This window comes from Myotis nattereri, assembly GCF_964212035.1.
Source record: "Myotis nattereri genome assembly, chromosome: 14".
NCBI classification, from domain to species: Eukaryota; Metazoa; Chordata; class Mammalia; order Chiroptera; family Vespertilionidae; genus Myotis; species Myotis nattereri.
In genome coordinates, this window is record NC_138089.1 from 58,958,427 (window position 1) to 58,970,933 (window position 12,507).

Here is a 12,507-nt window from a genome sequence, read left to right on the forward strand (position 1 = left end):
TCCTCCGCGCAGGCGCACTGCGTCGCGCCCGGGAGCCCGCGGCCTACGTGGGACCCGTGGGTCCGGCGGGGGTGCCGGGCTTCCAGGATTGGGGGCGGGGGGCGGGGGAGGAAGGGCTCTGCGGGAGGAGGATGACTTCATCCGGCGCACACACCGCCACCCACCAGCGGTTCTCAACCTGTGGGTCGCGACCCCTTTGGGGGTCAAACAACCTTTTCACAGGGGTCGCCTAAGGCCATCGGCAAACACATGTATAATTACATATTGTTTTTGTGATTAATCACCATGCTTTCATTATGTTCAATTTGTAACAATGAAAATACATCCTGCATGTCAGATATTTACATGACAATTCATAACAGTAGCAAAATTACAGTGACGAAGTAGCAACGAAAATAATTTTATGGTTGGGGGTCACCACAACGTGAGGAACTGTATTAAAGGGTCGCGGCATTAGGAAGGTTGAGAACCACTGCAGCCTACCCGGTGCTGCTTCCCCACTGACCAATCGGGGCTGCAGAATCCCCCAGCGGGGGCCGTGCAAGGGCAGAGTGGGGGGGGGGGGACAAGGGTCACTGGGGTTGTAAATCGGACAACTTGGACAGAGGAGGGAGGGGAAACGTGGGGTTCAGGGCCAGAGTCTGGAGCAGCATCCACCCCACCCAGCTCGCTTTCAAGATTGACGGAGGGCTTCCTGGAGGAGGCGGGGCTGGATTGCTCCAGGATGGAGTGGTCCTTGGGGTGATGTGCAGGGGACCGGATGCGGGGCCTCGCAGAGGGAGGAGCAGAAGCGGAAGGAGGCCCAGCTGTGGCACTTTCTAGTCCGAGATGAAGGGACTTAACCTGATACGCAGAAGGAACAGAGCTGGATGGAACCTGCACACTCCTCAACCCTGAGACCTGGGGTGGGGGCGCGGGGTCGGGGTGGAAGCACAGGGCCTGACACATAATTAGGGTTTGACACATATTAGTGATTTTTATTTTTCACTGTGGGCTGTCCAAAGTCCCTTGCTGGCTACCCTGGGCACCGGCTGGGTGGCTCGGACTCCAGCCCAAAGTTGGCTGTGCCTCTTTGGAGTGTCCCGCAGGCCACACCTGCAGGGTAGAGCTTGGCAAGCCTCTCTCAGGAATGCCAGTCTAGCCACCTTGCTCCACACCCTTCCCAGCTTCACTGAGGCTGCGTTGGTCTGGGCCTGCGCCAGGCTCAGAGGGGCTCTCCTCCACGCTCCGGAAAAGGACTCTCCAGCTTACTCAGCGCTCAGTGGGGCATTAACGAGAGGGTTAGAGCCCAGCGTGACAGTGGCCAAGCTGTGACCAGGCACTCATTCCCGCTCCCTGAGTCGCAGCGAAGGCCCCGGGGCCCGAGTGACACTGGGACCAGTGCAGGGGCCCAGGATGAAGGCTTTGGCCTGGGAGTTCAAGGCCCCGCTCTGACCCATCCTGCTGTGGGGCCCTGGGCAGTGCCCATCCGCTGGAGCGAGTCAAGGAAAAAGGTCAGCATTTGGACTCAGGCCCAGCCGGTGTGGCTCAGTGGTTGAGCGTCAACCTATGGACAGGGAGTCAGGGTTCAATTCCCAGTCAGGGCACATACAGGAGTTGTAAACTCGATTCCCAGTATGGGGTGTGCAGGAGGCAGCCCATCAGTGATTCTCTCTCATCACTGATGTTTCTCTTTCTCCCTCTCCCTTGCTCTCTGAGGTCAATAAAAATATATTTTTAAAAAAACACACACATTTGGACTCAGATCCAAGTACAGCTAGAAGTGAATGCAGGATAAAGATGGTGTTGAATGCTTTGCCCACCTCTGGGCCTCACTTTCCTCATCTGGGCTGTGGGATCATAACCCCTCTTCTGAGAGATCGGTCCCTGTTCTGAGAGATCGGAGGCAACGCTGAGCAGAGAGAGCTGGGGGGGTGGGGAGAGGGGGCTGGACCCGGCTCTGGCTCTGGCTCGGCCTCGGGCCGCCACCACCCCTCTCAGCTCGGTTTCCTCGTTGTCAAGCTCTCCCAGCCCTGGCACTTGTGGTTGGCAGGAGGGTCAGGTGAAGTCATGGATTTCACAGGCTTATTGTTTACACCAACAGGTCTCCAGGCCTCTGGGAGTTTCCTGTTTGATGGAGAGAAAGGTTGGGAAACAAAGAACTAGGATGTTGGAAACAAGTCCAGATGGAGGAGGAGGCTATTTCTTCAGTGACTCTAAAGGAGGGGCATCCCGGCTGCCAGGAAGTTTCCAGAGGGGTGTGCTGCCCGGAAGGGGGGCTGCAGGGTTGGGGAGCGGGTGGGTGAGGCCCGGAGTGGGAAAGGCCCCGGCGTCCCTTCCCTGTCCCGGGGGCGGTGTGACTCAGCCCCACAGCTGGCTGCAGGCGCCTTGGGGCCCGGAGGTCAGCCTAGGAGGTCCTGAAAGAGCCACAGAGCTTCCCCCCTCCCCAGGGCACGGGTGGACATGCCCACTCACGGGCCACACCCCTTCGGTTCTGACCCAGGAATCTGCGTTTTTGGTTTTTGGTGGTTTTTTAAAAATAATTTTTTTATTTTCAGAGAGGAAGGGAGAGGGAGAGAGAGATAGAAGCATCAATAATGAGAGAGAATCATTGATCGGCTGCCTCCTGCACGCCCCCCCACTGGGGGTGGAGCCCACAACCCAGGCCTGTGCCCTGACCGGGAATTGAACCGTGACCTCCTGATTCATAGGTTGATGCTCAACCCCTGAGCCCCGCCGGCCTGGCAGACGCTGCGCTTTAAGCAGGCCTCTCTCCTGCTAATGGGGGACGGGTACCTTGGGGTCACATTTAGGAAAGTGGTGTCCACTTGGAGAGCAGGAGAGGCAGCCGTGAGTTAGTCCTGGTGAGGCCGCCTTCTGCCTCTGGGATTGCGGGCAAATCACCCCGCGCCCTAAGCTTCGGTTTTTGCAAACGCCCTGAGTCAGGGTGGGCCCCATTCTGGCAGAGTTGTGAGCCCTCTACGGCAGCGGTTCTCAACCTGTGGGTCGCGACCCCTTTGGGAGTCCAACGACCCTTTCACAGGGGTCACCTAAGACCATTGGAAAACACAGATATAATTACGTATTGTTTTGTGATTAATCACTATGCTTTAATTATGTTTAATTTGTAACAATGAAATTGGGGGTCACCACAACATGAGGAACTGTATTAAAGGGGCGCGACATCAGGAAGGTTGAGAACCACTGCTGTACGGGCTTCATTCAGGCTTCTCTTACCCTCTCCCTCCTCCCTTTTCCCTTCCTTCCCTCCAGCCCTCCCTCCCTTTCCTCCCCTTCACTGGCCGCCGCCTCCTCAGAGCTGCAGTGCAAACTCATCTTATCACCCTGCGCTGGGCAGGGAAGGCCACGCTGCTGGACCCAGGCAAGGCCAGGCCCCATCTGGGGATGACACTGGGCCTGGCCTCCCCCTCTGCCCGCTCCAGTCTGCGTCATCTGCACCGTCCGTCCGTCAGGGCTGTTGCGCACAGCACCCCCCCAGCAGTCAAGGAGGACCGCAGACGTCAACCCCAGCCCGGATTCCATTCCGCCCCTTCTGGGACCAGGGGTTATTTTTAGCAGGCCCCGCTGTGAGGGTCAAGCAGCCGGGGGGCCTTGGGCAAGCTCACTGCTTTCCTCTGGGCCTCACCCTGCAGCCTTCCCCTCAGGGAGGCCTGGGTGGACATGGGACGTCTCCAAGACGGACACACCTCCCTCCCATGCTGCTGATGCTCCATATGGCTTTGGCCTCGGGCCAGCCCAGAGCCCCACCTGCTACCAACAATGTGATCATCAACCAAGGCCAAGCCTTCATTTCTTTTGTTTTTTAATATATTTTTATTGATTTCAGAGAGGAAGGGAGAGAGAGGTAGAAACATTAATGATGAGAGAGAATAATGGATCGGCTGCCTCCTGCACACCCCCTCCTGGGGATCGAACCCAAAACCCGGGCATGTGCCCTGACCAGGAATTGAACCGTGACCTCCTAGTTCATTGGTTGACACTCACCACTGAACCACACCGGCCAGGCCTGAATGCAGATCTTCTCTAGCTCTCACTGCCCCGTGAGTAGCTCCGGAGGTTCTGCAAGTGGAGGCAGGCTTGTGTCCGTGCGCGATTAACACCTACAACCAGCAAAGGAGATTTTCCTTGAGGATGTGGTGGGCGACATGCATTCAGCTGAAGGCCTCAAGCCAAACCGCCTCCAGGAAAGGACTCACCCGGACCAAGGCTCCAGCCTCCCGGCCCTTCCAGCCTCCACAATCATGTGAGCCCATTCCTAAAATACCCCTTAAAATCGGTTCTGGCCCGACCGGCATGGCTCAGGGGCTGAGCATCGACCTATGAATCAGGAGGTCACAGTTCGATTCCCAGGCAGGGCACATGCCCGGGTTGTGGGCTCCATCCCCAGTGGGGACTTGCAGGAGGCAGCCGATCCATGATTCTCTCTCATCATTGATGTTTCTATCTCTCCCTTCCTCTCTGAAATCAACAAAAAAAATATATTTTTAAAAAAATCAGTTCTCTTTCTCTGCAGAACTCTGGCTGATGCACTTTCTGTGCTGGAGGTGGGAGGTGGGCGTGGGGACCCTGAGACCTGGCGCTGGGCTGGGTGGGACCAGCACCGGAAGCGCAGGCAGGTGGTGTTAGCAGTGGCACCAGTGGGTGGAGGATGGATGCGGGAGCTGGGGCTTGGAAGTGACGCGTCCACGTTGAGGCAGAGCTGGAGTCGGCATTAGAGCTGCTCGCCCACCCTCCTCTCTCCGTGTCTCCTTGCCCGGCCACCCACCCCCTTGCCCTTGCCCTTGCCCTTGCCCTTGCCCAGACCCTCGGGTCCAGGTAGCCAAGGGGCCCCTGGCGCTCCCTCTCTCCAGGGTGCCCTCTGGGCCTAAAGCCCTGGAGCCGGGGTGGGGGAGGTGAGGCCAGAGCTGCGCTGGGGCCCCACTGGGACTGAGTTAACAGTTTCTTGTGCAAGACTCGGGCTTGTGACACGCCAACGTTCCCAGCCTCCGCGCCGCTGCGGTCTGGAGAACCTTGTGAGTGAAATCAGCCGGACCGATGGCCAAACAGCCACCCACACCTGGGGGAGCCTTCCCCACCCGCCCCCACCCCGCCCTGCACACCGCAGGCCCATCCCTGCAGCACTGGGCCCGGGCAGCAGGTGACCTGGTGAGGGGCAGCCACAGGGGCCAGGCCTTCTTCCCACTTTTCAAGGCAAGCCTCGCGTCCCGGTTCTTATGTGAGCACTTTGCATTCTGACTGTGTGGTTTGTTTTTTTTTTTAATAAGGAAAGCATATTTGAATAGATAATATTTGTACATGATAAAAACGCAAATCATATGTATGGCAGGGTAAACAAAGAAGTTCCCCTCATCTGGGTCTTGTTAGGTTAGGTGGCTCAGGAGGCGGCGCAAGAAATAGAGTCCAGTGAATCAGAAAAGAAAGGAAAGGAAAAGGTTTATTCTGCGTCCCCGGGAGACCCACGTACCCCAAGGACAGGGCACGTGGATTCACGCCAACAGGGAGGGGGGCGCTTTTTTTATACTGCGGTTGGGTGAGGGGCGGGGACATGAGCTGAGGAATTCTCTGCTGCAGGGAATGGGCGGAATATTCAGGACGAAGTTCTTAGCCACCTAACCTAACAGGTCTTTCCCAAGACAACCCTGCCGGCAGTTCTCCAGGCCCTTCCAGAAAGATCTCACTCATTACCTCGGGGTGGGTGGGGAGGGAGCTGAAGCCCTGCAAGCCCCCACGGGAGCCGCAGGGGCTGGTGTAGCTGGTGGGGGACCGTGAAGGGCAGCATCAGGCAGCTGGGCCAGCGGAGGAGCCCTGAGAGCCAGCCGAGAGAGGGACCCTGTTCTGCGGGTTTGGGATTGGGGGACAGCTCTGAAGCCTTGGGGCTCCCCCCAGCCGAGGCAGACCCCAGGCTTCAGGCAGGGTGACTGCCAGGCCCAGCCATGGGGGCCTGGGGTGGGGGCGGGGGAGCACAGCCGCGACATTTACCCAACCTCTGGCTCCCTGCAGCGGCCTGGTTGTGACACCAGCTCAGAGCTTCCCTCCAGCTAACGGCCGCCAGCCCCCCCCCCCCCCCAGCACCGGGTTCCTCTTTTCTGAGCCACCCATGTCGGGGTCCGTTGGGACTTTGCCTTCATCACTCTGACCTCGGGGGCTGGCGGGGGTCAGCAGCGCTGCTGGCTCACGGGAGGTGCCCTGAGCGTTTGAGGAAGGAAGGGGCGAGTGGACAGATGCGCAGGTGCGTGCACCCGTGAACGAGCGCTCACTGGGGTGACTGCACCCAGGCTCCCTGCACCGTGAATGCATATGCGGGCGGGCAGGGGGATGTCTCAGGCCCAGCGATGAGATGAGGCCGGCTGTGGGCAGGCTATCAGCGAAGTGGCAGGTGTGGGAAGCGGGAAGCAGAGGGCTGGTCAGCACACACCCACAGATGGGCAGGAATCCGAGCGAAGTCACTTCCGGCGCCGGCTGCTTGGGCACCGGTGGGAGCCTGCCCCAGGGAGGTCGGGGAGCGCCCACATCCGGGCACCCCACCACTGCTCCTCCTCCGTGTCCAGGCTCTCGTGGGCCGCCCCGGGGTCTGCGCAGCCTCCTCCACGCCTCCGTCCGTGCTCACCCCGGGGCTGCCGTCTCTGATCCCGGGCCTGGTCTGTGGACGGGGAGTGGGGGCGTGTGTCAGCACCCCACGGAGGCCCGTGCAGCTGCGCTGGGGTGGGGGCTCCGGGATGTGGTGGCACATCCCCCCCAACCCCCCCCCAGATTCCTCCTGCCCCCGTCCTCCGCTGCCTCCAGTGGTCAGCCATGGGAAGATGACAGGGATGTCCTCTGTCTGGGTAACACATGTGGAACATTGTCCCCCGCCCGCCGTGCCTCACAGAGAGAGAGCTGCTGACAGCTCTGACATGACCACTCCCGTTTAGGAGTTCCTTCGGCCAAGTTTCTGCTCACAGTCCTGGGCGCACACACTGGATGCTCCTCATTCACCCCTGGCCCCAGGCCCACAGGTGCCGGAGTCACCAACACCTCCTTGTGCACAGCCCATGCCCAGCAACACAGCAACACTCACACTCACAGCCGCCTGTAGCTGCAGTCACCGGGCTGCAGGTGGGCCACAAGGACGGTCATACACGGTGTCACACCCATGTGCAGGGTCACCCCTCATCCTTACTGCCAACCCCCCAACCAAGTGCTCACTAGCTTCCTGGGATGGGGCCTCCCTGCCGAGGTCGGGGCTGTTCTGAGCCCTGACGGTCCCGCCCTCCGCCCCCTGGTCTGTAGCCATCCTGCTCCAGGTGCCCGCTGAACTACCCACTGACCAGTGTGAGTCCAGAGAGTTCCCTGGGCATTACAGTCGAGCTGTGTGACTATACAGTCCCTTCTTCTCTCAGGGCCTCAGTTTCCCCGCCTGTCTAATGGGGGTGCAGACCTGTGGCTCCAAGTGTTTTTCTGGCACTTAGGATGGGGACAGATAGCTACACTCCTGTGGCCTCTCTGGCACTTCCTGGGCCCCGGGCTCCTGGGAGCAGGGCCATCTGGCCCCTGAGTCTCTATTCCGCCTTCTGGCTGGATGCCCCTTGCTGCTGACTGGGCCCCCAGCAAGGTTTCCTGGGAGCGAAGCCCAACCCAGCGATGCTTGAGGCCTCCAGGGGCCCTGAGCCGGGCCTGATGCCTGGCTGTCGGCAGGGTCAGAGGAGGGGCTGTCCAGCTTGGAGACCAGGCCTGCAGGACTGGCCGCCAGGGACCCACCCATGCCTCCAAGCAACACATTAGCCAAAAGAGCCTTCTGGAGAAACAGCCAGTAACTGCCGGAGGCCAGCTCAGGGGGCCCCCCCTCTCCCCTTCTTGTTCCTGATCCCCCCAGACTCCTGGGGTCCCAGGGCAGTTCAGGAGCGAGTCTGTCCCCCAGACCTCAGGAAAGGTCAACGGGTTTACATATCACCCCAGTCCAGTCAGTGCACTGGAGCTCCGTGCACTCCCCGTAGGGCAGTGGAATGGTGGCTTCCTGCCAGGTGGAATTTGGGGTGGGGGAGGGACGGGATGGGGGAAGAGGAAACCAGCCAAAGTGTGACCGAGTGGCCTTTGTCGTGCAGGGTGTTAACAGGTGATCTCTGAAAATAAATGCTCTGCGTCGGGCAAGGGGAGCGGATTATATAATCAGCTGGCGAGCAGCGGTGAACCTGTCTGGTTGGCAAGTCGGGCAGAGCCTTTCACAGGCCCTGTGATACCAGGGCCTTAGGGGTGCAGGGGGAGGGGAGGGCCAAGGATATGAGCTCATTTCCCACCCTCCACCCAGCTCTCTCCGCCCTGCCCCAGGTGGTGCCAGTGACCCCTGAGAGCTCTGAGCCCCATCCCAGGGTTCCAGACTCAGCAGGGCCCCAAGAACCTGCATTTCTCCAAGTTCTCAGGGCTGCCTGCCGGGACCACACACAGCGAACTCTTCATCTTATCGCCAGCAGCAAGAGGGAGCTTTTATTTTGTTAACGTAAAAAAACATTGAAACCTATAAAGAATTTTTGTGAGTTTATTTGAGCCAAACTGTCCACATATGCCGGGAAGCAGAACCTCAACGAATTGAGATAATGCTCCGGAGAATGGCGGGTTACATCTGTATTTATACATTGCAATCAAAGGAAAGGGATGTAGGTGGGCTACATGAAATCCATTGGTGATAGACTAGAGAGGCGGGAGAAAGCAAAGCCGGGGAACCCCTGGGATTGGATAAAAAAGTAAAATGATGGACACATACTTAGGTGGGTGCAGGAACAATTAACATAATAGTGAAAGAATCTGTGGTAGCTGTCTGGCCCCCAGCACATTAGGTTGCGCCCCAAGGGGTGTAGAAAAAGGGAAGTTACAAGTTACCCAGACATTTCACAGGGATGTTATCATAGATGCAAAAAGACAGACAGGCTCAGTTACGGTACAGGTTGACCTTGTCAGGGAAGATACCGGCCTAGGATGTAACTGCCCACCATCACTGCTTTTAGTTAAAGTTTAATTTCAGACCATCCTTTGTGGTGACTTTGAAGTGTGGTAGCAACCATCTCAGGTAGAAACTGTAATTTGACTCTAACCCTGCTGTTTGGCTTAACAATAGAAAAGTTATTTTGATTTTCTGAATTGTTTACATCATCCCATTCGATTGAATGACTGTCCCATTGATTGTTATCTCACTGGTTTTGGAAAGCACATTCTTCTGTACCTGGGAAACAGGACAGCACAATTATCCTAAATTGTCTTAGTGGACACAGATAATGCGTTCCAGTTGACTCAGTGGTCCCAAGACCAGGACAGCGCAATTACTCTAAATTGCCTCGATGGCTCTAGATAATGAATTCCTGACAACTCAGTGGTCTCGAGACCCGAGGGCTCTAGATAACGTGTTCCTGTCAACCCAGCGGTCCCAGATAATGTGTTTCTATCAACTCAGTGATCTGGAGACCCAAAACTGTAATTAACATGCTTAATTCTGCTTCTGTAAACTGCTTTTTTGCGAACCAGGTTCCTCATTCCAAACCCTGGGATGTAATCAATACCTTTGTGATTTTTGCCTATATAAACCTGGTTTTTCAACCATCTTGTTACTGTGAGATTTGGGAATGACCCCTCATAGTCCCGGATTGCAATAAATGTGACTCTTTAATTCGACTTCTTGAGGCGTCCTTCTGTGATTCGCGGGGTACGTTACAACAACTTTAGGCCTCTGAGTTTGTAAGACCGCCATGCAGGCCTCCCCTGAGCTTGTCAGGTCAGCATGTGGCCCCTTTCGTCCACTATTTATTTATTTATTGTTTCAGAGAGGAAGGGAGAGGGAGAGAGAGATAGAAACCTCAATGATGAGAGAAAAACATTGATCGACTGCCTCCTACACGCCCCCCACTAGGGATTGAGCCCGCAACCCGGGCATGTGCCCTGACTGGGAATCAAACTGACCTGGTCCGTAGGTCGATGCGCAATCACTAAGCCACGCTGGCTGGGGCTGGGCCAGAGCGAGTTTTTTTTTGTTGTTTTTTTTTTTTTTTTTAATATATATTTTATTGATTTTTTACAGAGAGGATGGGAGAGAGATAGTTAGAAACATCGATGAGAGAGAAACATCGATCAGCTGCCTCCTGCACATCTCCTACTGGGGATGTGCCCGCAACCCAGGTACATGCCCTTGACCGGAATCAAACCTGGGACCTTTCAGTCCGCAGGCCAACGCTCTATCCACTGAGCCAAACCGGTTTTGGCCAGAGCGAGTTTTTAAAGCAAAACCTGCCTGGCGTTCCTCTGCTCAAAGCCCTCCTGCTGCTCCCTCTCGCTGGGTAGGAGCCACGGGAGTCTGCAAGGCCCACCCACCCAGAGGACACCCAACACTTGCTTCTTCTGTCCCTTACACCCACCCAGCAGATCGCCAGCTCAGTCCTTGTGGTTGCTGTCCCCTCTACCCTGTGATGCTTCTGCCCCCGGTCTTGTGGGCAAGCCCGGCCTCCTACACCCTCCCTTCTCTCCCCAACCCGCCCTGCCAGCCCTGCCCTCCCGGAGGCCCTGCATCCAGACCGCTGAGGCCAGGGCCATGCCATCTTGTTCGCAGTGCTTGGCAAAGGTGGGAGAGGGAGATTTAGGGGTGCCCTTAAATGAAAGGAGCCTGGAGCCGCCCAGGGGCCTCCAGCGGGCCTGGAGCTTGGGCCTCCCAACCAGCCAGGCCTGAGCAGCTGGGGATCCTCACAGGGGGGCACAGAGTGGGGCTCTCTGGCCCGATGCCAGGTCTGGTGCCTGGGTGAGGGTGTGGAGGGGGGAAGGTGCCCGGGCAGAGCCCGGTGAGCAGCGGGGCTCTGGCCCTGGCTCCATGAGGCTTATCAGTGCCGACCTGTACCCTGTCCTGTGAGCACTCGATGTTGCTGACGCAAACCCAGAGGTCATGGTGGTGCAGGTAAGCTCCGCTCAGCCAGCTGCCCGCGTGACCCCGATGAGCTCAGAGGGTGTCTCGTGGCAGGGCCTGGCCTAGGGGTGACCCCCCTGGGCAACCCGGGGAAGGAGGGTTATCCCAGGCATGTCTGACTGTCAGGGGCACAGGAGTTATGGGGAGGGTGAGAGAGTGGCAGACCCTCTCTGACGTCCTCCTCTGAGAGGTGGGGGTGGCTGGCCAGCATCTGTACTGGGGTCCCCAGGCCTGATTCTGGGTCCTGCTTCCCCCCATCATGGCTGTGATGGCTGTACTCCGCCCCCCCGCCCCCCGCCCCCCACCCCCGCTGTCATGCCAAGGTCGTGGGTTTGAGCAGCCTTGGAGGTGGGGCCTATCGGCGAACGGCCATGATGTCAGTGGTGACCTTGTTCAGCATTCCCAAGGAATTTTCTGACGCGCACAGCTTTGTCGTTGGGGTCCTCCTGCCCGGGGGCTGCCCGGGAGCCCTGGACCCTGCACTGACAGCTCTGCCTGGCAGGGGCCTGCAGCCTGGGCCCCTGGGTCCCCTGCACCACCACGACCTCTGTGTTTGCGTCAGCTCAGAGGGTCCCCAGGTGTAACTCCTTGAGCGGGGTTTGACTTCCTGTGAACTCCTATCTACACATGTGTGTACGTGTATGTGGGCACCTGCAGGGAAAGTCCGCCACCCTGAGCTCCACAACCTCCCCCCACCTGCCCTTCTCTTCGTCTTCTTCTGTTTTAAAATATATTTTTATTGATTCCAGAGAGGAAGGGAGAGGGAGAGAGAAACATCAATGGTGAGAGAGAATTATTGATTGGCTGCCTCCTGCACGCCCTCTACTGGAGATCGAGCCCACAACCCCGGCATATGCCCTCGACTGGAATCAAATCAGGGGGCCTTCAGTCCGCAGGCCTACGCTCTATCCACTGAGCAAACCGGCCAGGGCCATATATGGCCTTTCTTACGTTGAGGTGTGGCTCTCCACCTTGCTGCGAGTTTTTATCCTAAACAGAGGCTGGATTTTGTCCGATGCTTCTTCTGCATCTATTGATAGGATCATGTGGTTTTTACCTTCATTTTGTTGGTGTGAGTCACTCCCCACACCAGCAGACCTGGTCCCACCGCTCCATCTGGGAGGGGTCTCCATGGCTCACCTCCGCCCTCGGAGGGGACGGGTGGCCCCTGCCCTTCGAGACTGGTCTGCATGCATGTTGTCTACCTTGGGCCTCACCATCCAGCCTTCCTCCTGAGCCCACCTGCCTGGACCCTGCTCCCCAGACACGATACGTTAGTCCTGTCGCCAGGCCTTTGCCTGGGCTGCTCCCTGCCTGGGAGCTGCCTCTCTCCGTCAACCTACACCTGTGCGCCTGGTGTGCTGAGGTCAGACCTCTGCTCCCTCAAAAAAGCTTTCTGTGACCTTCACCTCTCCCCCTTCCCTCCAGCGGGGAGCGAGTCCTGCCCATCACAGGCCCCACTGCAATCTATGGACAATCCTGTCATGACTCATTCATTTACTTGGCAAATATGTCCTGCGCCCTGCTCTGTCCAGGCCCTGTCCTGGGTGCAGCCATGTGCTCGCATCTGTTCCCCAGAGCTGCCGTTCTCA